The sequence below is a fragment of the Nuphar pumila genome, chromosome 10 (assembly GCF_984573655.1).
Source record: "Nuphar pumila chromosome 10, dmNupPumi1.hap1.1, whole genome shotgun sequence".
Lineage (NCBI taxonomy): Eukaryota > Viridiplantae > Streptophyta > Magnoliopsida > Nymphaeales > Nymphaeaceae > Nuphar > Nuphar pumila.
Genome location: NC_143258.1, coordinates 85,085,889 through 85,099,452, shown reverse-complemented (window position 1 = coordinate 85,099,452; position 13,564 = coordinate 85,085,889). Strand labels below are relative to the sequence as shown.

Genomic DNA, 13,564 nt, shown 5'->3' with positions numbered 1-13,564 from the left:
GGTTAACCCCCGCGTTTTCCGGAAGGGGGTTAACCCCCTGCATTTTTCGGCAGAGGACCCTTGCCCCTTGCCTTTCCGGTAGAGGGTCGACCCGGGCAGGGGGTCGACCCCCTGTCGGAACAGCAGGGGAGTCGACCCCTTGTCAGAACAGTTTTTTTTCCGTGGTGACTTCATTTTAAAAAATTGTTTTTTTGTGCAGATTTCTCAACGGAACCAACTCGTGCTCGGCCACCTGTGGTAAGTAAATGACAAAAACAATGCAAATCGGGTAAATACCCGTGGTGAGTAAGTGATGCAAACGTATCACATGTTATTTAATTTATTGAATGCAGCACTTTATTGTTCACACACTCACTTAGTTGTTGATATCTAGGACTGCTTTGTTGGAGTTCGGAGATCATGCTGAGCATGATTTTAATGTAGAAATATGGAAGTGTTCTTATTTTTGGAGTACGGAGTCCATGCTAAGCATGGTAGTAGTTAGTGAGATATTGAAGTGTGTTTGCTGCAGGTACATGTTTGCCATTTATTTGATATGAATGATTATGATGTATTGCAATATTTGATGTAATTGTATCCATGCTTGCATGTAGTTACTTTCAATTTGATTTTGACTTCCATGTTAAATTTTATAATAAAAGCATGCTTCAAATGATTGTATCATGTCATTAATAGTTTGCACATGAAAATATTAAGTTATCAATGCATGCATCAAAATTCTTGTTATTGTTTGACATAGTATATTGCATGATAAATTTGATATTTTCTTCATCGTCGCATTCTGATTGTTTTTTTCTTAATTCGTTAGGATACTATTCGTAACATCATACGACAGAATGACTGCAAACCGTGAATGGATGTACCGTAGGATAGTGGACAATGAGTTATCGCATGAATATATGGATGGTGTCGATAGTTTTATTGAATTTGCAACGGCGAGTGTCAGTACGGTAGATCCCACAGGTCGGATTAGGTGTCCCTGCAAGATTTGTAAGAATAATCGATTTGTAGAACCTCATGGCGTTAGACATCACCTATACAGGAAGGGTTTTGTGAGTGATTATCAGAACTGGGCGTTTCATGGAGAAGAATTTAGAAACGATTTTGATGCACGGGTGAATGTGGTGCACGATAATCCATATACGAATTTGATATTTGATGCTGCAGGAACAGAACTGGGTTCTGCTATGAGTTCTAGTGATGTAAGAACTGTCGTAGATGAAGAATCACCAAACGATGCAGCTAGTAGATTTTATGATTTACTTAAAGATGCTGATGAGCCACTTTGGAACGGTTGTGAGAGTCACACTATCTTGTCTGCAGTTCTTCAACTAATGAATTTGAAGTCCGAGTATAATTTGAGTCAATCATGTTTTGACCGTTTGTGCATGATTGTGAAGAGTATGTTGCCTAAAGATGAGAAATTGCCACAAAATTTCTATCGTGCGAAAGTTATGGTCAACGCTCTAGGTATGGGTTACAAAAAGATTGATGCTTGTCCAAATCACTGCATGTTGTATTTCAAGGAGCAGGAAAACGACATATCATGCCCGTCATGTGGGCATCCTCGGTTCAAGCCAAAGACAAGAGGCAATGGTAGCACGAGATCAAAGGAAGTTTCATACAAGTCGCTCCGCTACTTTCCTATCACTCCTAGATTGCAGCGATTGTATATGTCTTCAAAGACAGCTAAACACATGAGATGGCATGCAAATAAAGTTCGACACGATGAAAACAAGATCACGCATCCTGTTGACGCTGAAGCTTGGAAGCACTTTGATCGTACTCATCAGAACTTCGCAATGGAAGTGCGAAATGTTAGACTCGGTCTATGTACAGATGGATTTAATCCATTTGGGGGTAGATCAACTCCATACTCATGCTGGCCAGTATTTGTAACTCCATACAACCTTCCACCAAGCTTGTGTATGAAACGTCCAAATCTTTTCTTGTCTCTGTTGATCCCTGGTCCGACCTCACCTGGCCAAAATCTTGATGTATATCTAAGGCCATTGATTGATGAATTAAAAGTACTGTGGGATGACGGTGTTACCACGTATGATGCCCACAAAAAACAAAATTTCAGCATGAAGGCCGCTGTTCTATGGACAATCAGTGACTTCCCTGCATATGGTATGTTATCTGGTTGGAGCACACATGGGAGGTTGGCTTGTCCGTACTGCATGGAGGATTCCAAAGCTTTTAGATTGAGGCATGGAAGGAAGCCTTGCTGGTTTGATTGCCATCGTCGATTTCTACCCAGCGATCATCCGTTCCGACGTCAAAAGAATGCATTTACAGCAGGCACAACTGAAATGGAAGGTCCATCCTCAAGATTGTCTGGCATAGAGATTTTAAGAAGATTGCGATACTTTCCAAATGTATTAACAGATGCCCGCAGTCCTACACCCTTCCGTGGATTTGGGAAGGAACACAATTGGACGAAAAAATCTATTTTTTGGGAACTACCGTATTGGCCGACCCTATTGATACGACATAATTTGGATGTGATGCATGTAGAGAAAAATGTGTTTGATAATGTGTTCAATACAGTAATGAATATTAAAGGAAAAACGAAGGATAATCCGAAGGCCCGTATGGATTTAAAATTAATATGTAAAAGACCAGAATTGGAACTCAAAGAGTATAATGGCAAAGTACTGAAACCAAAGGCGAAGTACGTGCTCGGACCTGATCAAATAAAACATGTATGTCAATGGTTGAGACAACTGAGATTTCCAGATGGATATGTCTCTAACATTGCTCGGGCTGTGAAGATTGACGATGGACAGTTATATGGGTTGAAGAGCCATGATTGTCATATCTTTATGCAACGATTGATACCCCTAGCATTCCATGATATGTTAGACAAACCTATATGGGGGGTATTGTCTGAGTTGAGCGGATTTTTCAGAACATTGTGCGCATCGGAGGTCATTGTATCAGATGTAAAGAATCTCGAGGACTCTGTCATCACCACTGTTTGTCTGTTAGAAAAGATATTTACGCCAGCATTTTTCGATGTTATGGAACATTTGATCATACATCTGCCATATGAACTAAGGGTTGGTGGCCCTATGCAATATCGATGGATGTACCCATTTGAAAGGTATATGTTTTTTTATATTTGTCTCTTTAATGACAGATATTTAAAATTTGAAATGTATATTCTTGTCAGATGCATGTTCGACCTAAAAAAAAAGGTTCGTAATAAAGCAAGAGTAGAAGGCTCTATTTGTGAGGCGTACACTTTAGAAGAGATTTCAAATTTCTCATCTATGTACTTCGAACCTCATATTTCAACACGTTACACATGCCCGCCCCGTAACGATGATGGAGAACAAGTAACTGTAGCTGACAAGCTGTCGATATTTCAACGACTTGGGCATGCATTTGGTAGTTGCCGATCAAGGCTATTGACAGATCGAGAGCAAGATGCAGCACACATCTATATTCTTTTTAATTGTTCAGCGATCGACCCATACATCGAGTAAGTATATGTATATGCAACTCAATTATAAATCCTTTTATGTTCTATATGTGGATACATGGCTCGGTAATATAAGTATTTGTGGTTTGCAGACGATTTGATCTGGAGTTGCAAAGCAAAGTTTCACATCTCACTAATGCAGAAGTACAAAAAGAACGTGAAACTAAGTTTGTGGAGTGGTTGAAACAGTTGGTAAAGAAGCTAACATAAATTTTGTACTTATAAACAACACTAAGTTACTTAATTGATCGTGATCACAATAATTGTTTATGTCTGTGCGTAGGTTCGCCATGGTGATGTTAAAGATCAAGGAATATGTGATTTAGAAAATGGTCCGACCAAAGTTGTGCAATGCTACAACGGGTATATCGTAAATGGTTATCGATTCCATACAAAAGACTACGGTATAAACAAATCAACGATAAATAGTGGCGTGTGTGTCAAGGGTAGCAGCTACGGTGAAAATGAACATGATTACTACGGTGTTATAGAGGAAATAATGGAGTTGACTTACTTAGGCATGAATAACAGGGTTACGGTATTCAAGTGTCATTGGTTTGATCCAACTGCAACAAGACTCGACAAAGCTTCAGGCATTGTGGAGGTGAATCATAAATCCAGGTTTGGAACATATGAACCATTCATATTAGCCTCGCAAGCTCAACAAGTTTATTATACTTCATATCCGAGTATAAAAAAGTCAGATAGAAATGAATGGTGGGCAGTTTGCAAGGTGAAATCCAAACTATACCCCGAGTATGATCAGTTACAAGAAGATGAGTTAGCTGAAGACAGTGATTACTATCAATCAGATGATGTCTGTGACTTCGCTTATGGTCACGATGTTGCGCATGATATGCATGTCATATCTCCATTGGCTGATGAAACATTCATAGAGGAATGTGATCCAAATGATGTACCAAGTGGATGGGCAAACAATGAAGAAGAAGAAGAAGAAGAAGAAGAAGAAGAAGAAAGTCAAACTAGTGACGAGGAAGAATTCTCAAGCTAGTGAAAAAAATCTTATACTACAAACCTCTATTTAAATGCATTGTAATACTTGATGTGAGTTGTATTGCAATACTTGGTGTGAATGATTAAAAATTTTATTTCAATGTATTGTAATACTTGATACGAATGATTCGAATGCATTGTAATTTATCTGAATGTATTATAATTTATGCAATTAACGAATGATTTGAATTAGTGCAATACTTGATGTCAATGATTTGAATTATTTGAATGCATTGCAATGCTTGATGTGAATGACTTGAATGCATTGTAATACTTGATGTGAATTATTTGAATGTATTGTATGACATATGTTATTTGTTAGAATATGGTTCGTGGAGGTTATAGTGGTCGCTCATCCAGTAGTAGCCAGGCTCAACCTTCATCTTCACGGGCTCCTGTGATAGGTATATCATATAACTAATTAGATGCTTGATTAGTTCAAATGCACATTCTGAGAACTTGGTGTGTATTTTTTTACAGATGATGTTGCGCCTGTATACGACCCACCTACACCAGTTGATCGCACAAGTCAACAGCCAACACAGGAAACAGGGTCTTCACAGGCTGGCACAAGAAGACTCATTCGAATAGTGTATATCGATAATCGACCGTAAGTATTTTGTTTTCAATTATTGCATATCTTTTAAATATTTTATATTGATATTTACTGTGTAACAATTCATGTGCAGCACGAGGTTTGAGCCACAAGAAGTAGTACGGGAGATTAGGAATTCACTTCTTCAACATCTACCAGGACCAGTTGCTCAATGGAAAGAGTACCCAAAGGAGGTATTAGACAGATTGTGGTCCTCATTCATGGTATACAGTTGTTCCTCATAGTTAATGTGTTTCATATTTAATTTATTTAAGCAATGTCTACTAACTTTCTGAAAATATTTGTAGGCTTCGAATCGCTTTGCAACTACGGTGGAAGAAAATGATGCAAGGAAGGTGTGGCAGAAGGTGGCTGCCAATCGATTTGCAGACATGCTGCACACTATGAAGACTGCAGCAAAAAAAGCATCTGGCGTAGTAGATGATCCATTACTGTGGAAGGGCCATGGTCCTATTACTATCAGGAGAGATTACTGGGATGAAATGTGCGATATGTGGGCGGGAGATGCATTTAAAAATCGCTCTGCGAAGGCTTCACAAAATCGATCGAAGATGCCCGAAGCCCATCTACACACAGGTGGATCTAAGACATTTGGGAGCCACCTAAAGAAAATGGTAACTCATCAATATATAATATTAATTTTATAAGTATAGTTGCAAATTTGTGTACTAAATCTTTTGTCATTTAACTTCGCAGGAAGCAGAAAAAGGAGGCAGTGTACCATATAAGGATGTGTTTGTAGAAACACATAAACGGAAGACCACGGGAGTCTTCGTATCAGAGAAGGCGAGAACGACAACGGTATGTATTAATTCTATTAATAATCATTGCAATATATATGCAAGTCATCATAATGTTATCATTAATTATTAATGAATACTTTAAACATTATTTTGTAGGAGGCATATGAGCAACAAATGGTAGAGCGATATGGTGAAGACGCTACTCAGCATCCATCATTTGATCCTACAGCATGGGTGACTGCAGCAGGTGAACCCAAAAAAGGTCGCGTGTTCGGGTTTGGGAGTAATATGAACACTTCACCAGTTATTGGTTCTTCCAGTTACGGCTCACCAACTTCTTGCGCCGACATAAGCTCCAAGCAGCCGACTATTCTTTCCGGTGATGATGTACGCGAGATCATTAATGAATCACTGAATAACTACTTCCAATACACCGTCGCCCCCTTTCTCCGAAATGAGATCAAGGCCGCTGTTCAGGATAGGGGATCTTCGATTCCAGGTCCCTCTCAGGTATAATCACATATATAGTTTTTTTGACTATCTTAAAGCACATCTGAGCATGGTAGAATCACATATAGAGTTTTTCTAGATGCCTTAGAACACATATGAACATGCTATAATCACATATTCAATTTTTTTACTGCCTTAGCACACATATGAGCATGATAGAATCACATATATATATATTTAACTTTTTGTCTGTCTTAGAGCACATATGAGCATGATAGAATCACATATAAAGTTTTTTTGATTGCATTAGAACACATAAGCATGCTATAATCACATATTCAGTTTTTTTACTGCCTAAGAACACATATGAGCATATTATAATCACATATTCTGTTTTTTGACTGCCTTAGCACACATATGAACATGCTATAATAACATATAGAGTTTTTTAACTGCCTTAGAACACATATGAACATGTTATATATCATTTATGATAGAATCACATATAAAATTTTTGGCTTTGCCTGCCTTAGAGCACATATGAGCATGCTATATTCACATATTCAATTTTTTTACTGCCTTAGCACACATACGAGCATGATCGAATCACATATATAGTTTTTTGCTTGCCTTAAAGCACATCTGAGCATGGTAGAATCACATATAGAGTTTTTTTATATGCCTTAGAACACATATGAACATGCTATAATCACATATTCAATTTTTTGACTGCCTTAGCACACATATGAGCATGATAGAATCACATATAGAGTTTTTTTATTGCCTTAGATCACACATGAGCACATGATAGAATCACATATAGTGTGTAATTTATTTCATTATATTTTGTTTATCAATACTGACTGTTCTTTTCTTGTGTAGGCTGCTAGCGATAATCAGGGTAGTGGAGCTGAAGGGACAGATAAAGACAATGAACAAGAAGACGCACAAAATCTTGGCGATGATTAGAGGACTGTGTTGAAGAAGTTCTATTTTTTTTATTTTTCCTAATTGTAATTGTTGAATTGTAAATAATTAAACTTCTTAGTTTTAAGGTGGAACGATTAATTATTATAGATACTTGTTATATGAATTTTTTTGTGTGGTTTGTTTTTTATTTACAGGAAATATAAATTGTACAGGAAATATAAATTGTACAGTTCTCCGTAATTAATTTTTAAATAATTTTTTTTTGATTTTTTTTCGTTTTTGCGACGGATTAGCGACGGATGATTCCGTCGCTATTCATATTAATCTAGCGACGGCTTAGCGACGGAATTAAATCCGTCGCCACGCCGTGGTCGCCGTTTAGTACCGGCGGATTGGCGACGGAATATAGCGCTCGTTATTCCGTCGCAATTAGCGACGGACTTGGCGACGGAATAATTCCGTCGCCAGTTAGCGTCGAAATATTCGCGACGTAAGCATACTGTCGCCGCGTTGTCGCTAATTCGTCGCTAACATGGTTAGCGACGGATTAGCGACGGATTAGCGACGAAAGGTGGTCGTCGCTAATCTACTGCTCTGTTGTAGTGGAAGAAGTTTCCAAACCTAGCCAAGTCATGAGCTGCTCAGTTTGTTTACCATCCCTACCAGTCTGGCCAAATCCTGGCTGGTCATCGGCTGGACATTTTTTTGTTTTGTTTTCCTCTTTTCTTCTTTTTTAGGTTTTTAGTTGTCCGGACAATTTTCAGCCAGCCACAAGCCAGAAATTGACCGAGCTAGTGGCACTAGCCCCGCTATTCTCCAACTGGTGGCTAGTGGGAAAATGGCCCACCATTTTTTTCTTTTATTATTTATTATTGTTTTTTGAAGTTTTAAGAACCCCAAACTTGGTTTTTCAAGTTTTCGGTTATCTAAACATAAAAAAAAACTAGTTTTTGAAAATCGAGTTTGTCAAAAGCAAGTTTGAAAGCAGACCAAGTTTCTAAGCAACCTGATTTTTCCTCGTGTCATCACAACAGGCCGAATTGTTTATCCATTTGTCCTGACCTTAGGCAGATAGAATACACATCTAATTGTTACTTGGGGCATTTGAACTCAACTACCTACCAAGTAAGAAAATTAGCTGGTCCTACACCTTTTTCTTTGGAGGTGTAGGTCATCGTGCTACTGTCTGACTTGATTCAAACCCTAAATAGGGCATTTGAAGAGGGCGGATCAAGTGCATCCTAATTACACACTAGTGTGCTGCTGCACCTATATGATATTACAAGATAAATACTAAGATAATTGTCATCATTTTTAATATAAAACCAATGATAAATATTGTCGGTTATGTTAAATATAGTCGATAATATTTATCATGGAATTTAGTTACTATCACCGACGATATTTATCATCACTTTAAATCTAATATTATTGATGACATCTTAGAGTCGACCGTTTAATACCGACTATATTTATCATCAAATTTATTTAAAATAAAATTTATAATATATAATTATTATAAAAAACAGCAGTAGAAACAACATAAAAAAGCTTATGCATTTGACGACGATATTTATCATCGTTTATATTATTGTCTACCATAAAATCATATATAAGTGATGATAACTATTGTCGCAATGAACTGTTTTCTTCTAGTGAATTGAAATTCAAAACCTATTTTTGAACAAAATATTACCGAGCACGCTAAAAAATAAATTCTGAAATTTCTCAAAAATTTCAAAAATAGGTATTTTGGTCCTGTAAGCATTCTTCATGTTGGGCGTAAGGGTTCGGGCAACCGGATTCGAGTTTCCGTCACGTCTTCCTCCAATCACCCAAACACAATGCATTAATTGGTGGCCGAATGATTAAGGGCCAGCATTGGTCTATGACGCCATACAGCGCGATCACCTTGTTGTGGAATAAAGTTTAACAACTGACATACCGACATAGAAGGATTACATTGAGTAACATAGCAACGAGAATAACAAGTAGTATGGAAAATATGTTAAAGGTGATCAGTTACTAAAATTTCTGTGGAATTATATGATGGAAAATATGTTTTGCCCAATTCTATGGAACTGTAGTATGGAAGATAAGTTTGCTCTAACAGTGAAACACCAAGTACTTGCATGACCTACGACCAAGTCATTTCGTTGGGGTCAATGATGAGAGGGTGGTGTGTGTTTTCCCCCGAAGACGGCCATTAGCTACATCTAGTGTTCGAGGGGGTCTCAATGGGTGTCACATATGTAAGCACATGGAGCTCGTATCCTCATATTTGTCAGCATCAGGAGTCGGGTGCGGTTGCAAAGACTTAAGTACCCTTTCTTGTTATTCTTGCCATGAAACAATGGTTCAAGAAAATGATAAAGATGTCTTTCATTCAAAAAAAGGGAAACGACAGTTCGAAAAAAGGATAAAAATATTCTCCATCCAGAAAGTCGAGGATGATGTTAACACTTCAAAGTCAAAACAGCGAAACGAACCTAAAATACTCTCTCTTTCTTTTCTGTATGAACTTTTCGTCGTCATCTTCTTTCTCCGTTAAACACTGTATTAAGGGAGGCAAAGAGCCGGTGATCTGATGGTGATCATCGTCCTCTTTCTACTAACAGTGGTCGGAATGCTACCCGCATCCAACGGGCAACCGACTGCGGCCCCTCTGCCTCCTTCGAGGGATACCTACAATGGAATCTTCCTCCAATACACCTATAACAGAGTCTTTCAAAGTACAATCCGTGTACCCCTACATCGACAATACTTCCGATCAGGGCTATGCCTTCTAGGCCACCCTGACGTTGGTCAACACGGGCGTTCACACCTTCAAGTCTTGGCGGGTATTCATCGGATTCTGGCACTACGAGGTCCTCATCTCGACCTCCAACGCTGTGCTCTCCGACAAGACCCACATCCCTGCCAAATCAATGGCAAATCGCTATATCGAGTAGCGATTTACAAAAATTGCGTAGCGAAAATAAATGGCAAATCGCTATGCGATTTTCGTAAATCACTAAATCGAGTAGCAATTTACGAAAATCGCATAGCGAAAAAAACAAAAAATTGTTAAATCGAGTAGCAATTTACGAAAATCGAGTAGCGAAAAAAAAAAACAAAACAAAAAATCGTAGGAAAGGGTGTTACGAAAACCTCGAGCAAGAAACAACCGAAGGAAACATATGAGCGCCACGATCAAACAAAATACTTTATTGCTCTTTTTTGACAGTTACAAGAGAGAAAAAAAAGAAAGAATTTATACAAGGCCCCAAAAAAATTTTAGCTATAAGGGATACCCGCGTCGGGGGTAGCCCTCGGACCCCCCTACTGTAAGGGCAAAAACTCTGAATCAGGCTCCACAACTCATCTAGTTGAACCATCTTACAGTTAGTGTGCAAGTCAGTCGGTGCTTGATGGAGCAGTGTAGGATCGTCTGCTGGATGTGCACAAAGGCAGAAAGAGAAGGGAGAGAGCTAGAGAAAAAGGGTTGATGTTCATGGCCTCCTTCAGGGGGATTTCTTTTTCGAATAATCCTGCAGTGCAGAGACTAGGTCTTGAATAACCATCGTCCGGGTACTTAAGTCTTTGCAACAAATCTTTTTGTAGAATCGTCATTTTTATGGCACCAATGAAGAAAAGGGTACGAGAATAGGAGTAGCATTTGCTTACATAAGTGGCTTTCATTGGGACCCAAACTAACGGCCGTCTTCCGGGCCTGCACGTATAACCTGCTTCGGTCATCACCTTTTAGGAGTTTTTCAAATTCAAAGAATACAAAACCTTGAATTTTTCAATAAAAAACAAATAAATTTTAAAAAATCAAAAGCTGTGGCCCACTTCCGCGAACCAACCGACCTGTCTATAAATTCCCTTCTCCATCACCACCGTTCCCCCACAACTCAGCTCCCATTTCCTCTCGATCCCTTCTTCTTCATCTTCTTAGTTGCCGGAAGTCTGCGTCAACCTTTCCGGCAGCCACTCGTCCAGCGACCACCAATGGACACCTCCCTGAAATTCTCCGTCAAAATCGGCACCCCCATCCTGGTCCCTCCGGCCAAACTCACTCCCTACGAATTCAAACCGCTGTCGGACATCGACGACCAAGAGACATTAAGGTTTCAGATTCCCGGGATCCTCTTCTACCGCCGGAACCCCGCCATGGAAGGCAGGGATCCGGCCGCCGTCATAAAGGATGCACTGGCCAAGGCGCTGGTGTTTTACTACCCGTTCGCCGGAAGGCTGAGAGAGGTCTCCGGCCGGAAACTGATGGTCGAGTGTACCGGCGAAGGCGTGCTCTTCGTCGAAGCCGACGCAGACGTCACTCTCCAAGAGTTGGGGGATGCTCTGCAGCCACCCTTCCCTGCTGGGATAAGCTTCTATATGAAGTTCCCGGCTCTGGAGACGTCACCAACTGCCCCCTGTTGCTGTTTCAGGTAACAGTTTTTTTCTTTTATTGTGATCATACTAGCCCAACAGGACTCTAAAGTTAAGCTCTCTCTCTCTCTCTCTCTCTCTCTCTCTCTCTCTCTCTCTCTCTCGGTTGACGCCCTATTGTTCAGGAGTAATAATTTGCATGGACGATGTTGGTGCAGGTGACGCGACTAAGGTGTGGGGGATTCATCTGGGCGGTTCGGCTGAACCACACCATGAGCGATGCTCCGGGCCTGGTCCAGTTCCTGAACGCGGTCTGCGACATGGCAAAGGGTGCGGCAGAGCCCGCGGTGGCGCCCGTCTGGGAGTGCCACCTCCTGAACGCCTGAAACCCGCCGGTGGTGACACGGGTGCACCGCGAGTACGACGAAGTCCCAAACACGAAGAACACGCTGATGCCTCTCGACGACATAGTGCACAAGTCCTTCTTCTTCGGCCCGTGGGAGGTGGATGCCATCAGGCGGCAGCTCCCCCACCACCTCCGCAGAAGAACCACCTCCTTCGAGCTCCTCACCGCCTGCCTGTGGCGGTGCCGCACCGCCGCCCTCCGCCCCGACCCGGAGGAGGAGGTTCGTCTGTTGTGCGTCTTCAACGCGCGGTCCCGATACATGCCGCCGCTGCCACAGGGGTACTACGGCAATGCCTTCGCGCTCCCGGCGGCCGTCTCGACAGCAGCGAAGCTCTGCGCGAACCCACTAGGTTATGCGGTGGAGCTCGTGAAGAATGCCAAGGAGGAGGTGACAGACGAGTATATGAGGTCGGTGGCGGACCTCATGGTGCTCAAGGGCCGACCTAACATCACGGTGATCCGCACCTTCGTGGTCTCGGACATCAGGCATGCCGGGTTCAGCGAGCTGGACCTCGGCTGGGGAATGCCGGTGTACGGCGGTCCAGACCCGGGTTGTGAAGTTCCCATCCCTGGCTTGGTTAGCTTCTGCATCAACTCCAAGAATAAGGAAGGGGAAGAAGGGATAGTGATCCCTGTTTGCTTGCCAGCTCCGGCTATGAAGATCTTTGAACGGGAGCTCAAAGAGATGTTGTACGGATCCGCCTCAGATCAGAAGTTCACAGAACCCATTTTTATTTTATCTGCTTTGTGAATAAAGATCAATTCCTTGCCAAAAAAACAAGGAATTTAAATTCTAAAAAGGAAGCTTTTGTGCTTGTTCCCTTTTTTTAAAAAACAAATAACTGGTTTAATTTTGTTGTTGAATTTGCAAGGAGTTTTTTGTTTTCTATGTGTGTTTATATCTTAATGAAATTCTTTTCCTATTTTTTTTTGTTACGACCCAAAATCCATAGAAAATGTTCAATCTATGCTCCATGATCTAAAAGTCACCTTATCTTATTAAAAGAGGTTTTTCAAGTCAAAGTAGGGTCCAACAAAATGATGACATGGCTTTCTCCTAGTTGAAAAGTCAAAAGACAGTGTCCTCTTCATATTCAAGCAAAGAAGGAAGATATAGGTCATATAAGGTGGATACATGGTACATAAGAAGAGATCCCTATAAGCAAAGAATTTTTTCTTATTTAAAATGGCACTTGACACATAAAGGAAGAAGGAGACAAAGGAAAGAAAGAAAAATCACCAAGTCAACAAGGTGGGGCTTACGAGAGGGGTACCCCTTGTGAAGGAGAAAAGAAAAAAAAGGGTGGGACATCCCCCACTTTCCTAAATAGGGAGCTAGGCCCCCCTTCTCTCTCACTTTTCATTTTGTTAGAGTTGGTATAACTAGAATATTATTACCATTTTACTATTGTTGCTTTTAGGTAAGTTTTTTAATTTCTAATTAGTGTTTTGGTAGTTAAAAAGTGTATGGAGTAAATGGATTAGATTTACTGTTTAGATTGGAGTTTGATCCTGATCCAGGTCAAACACTATAAATAAAAGTT

General features: G+C 40.5%; 1 long non-coding RNA gene and 1 pseudogene across 2 annotated transcripts; both read left to right on the top strand.

Moving 5' to 3' along the window:
* The first annotated feature begins 6,203 nt into the window (after nt 1–6,203).
* LOC149827151 (uncharacterized) lies at nt 6,204–7,400 on the top strand. The gene is made up of 2 exons (XR_016435141.1): nt 6,204–6,373; nt 7,196–7,400. It is a non-coding gene; the product is annotated as an uncharacterized LOC149827151 (long non-coding RNA).
* A 3,745-nt stretch (nt 7,401–11,145) lies between these two features.
* Nucleotides 11,146–12,891, top strand: LOC149827150 (benzyl alcohol O-benzoyltransferase-like; annotated as a pseudogene). The gene is made up of 2 exons (XR_016435140.1): nt 11,146–11,673; nt 11,833–12,891. The product of XR_016435140.1 is annotated as a benzyl alcohol O-benzoyltransferase-like (transcript).
* Nucleotides 12,892–13,564: the final 673 nt, after the last annotated feature.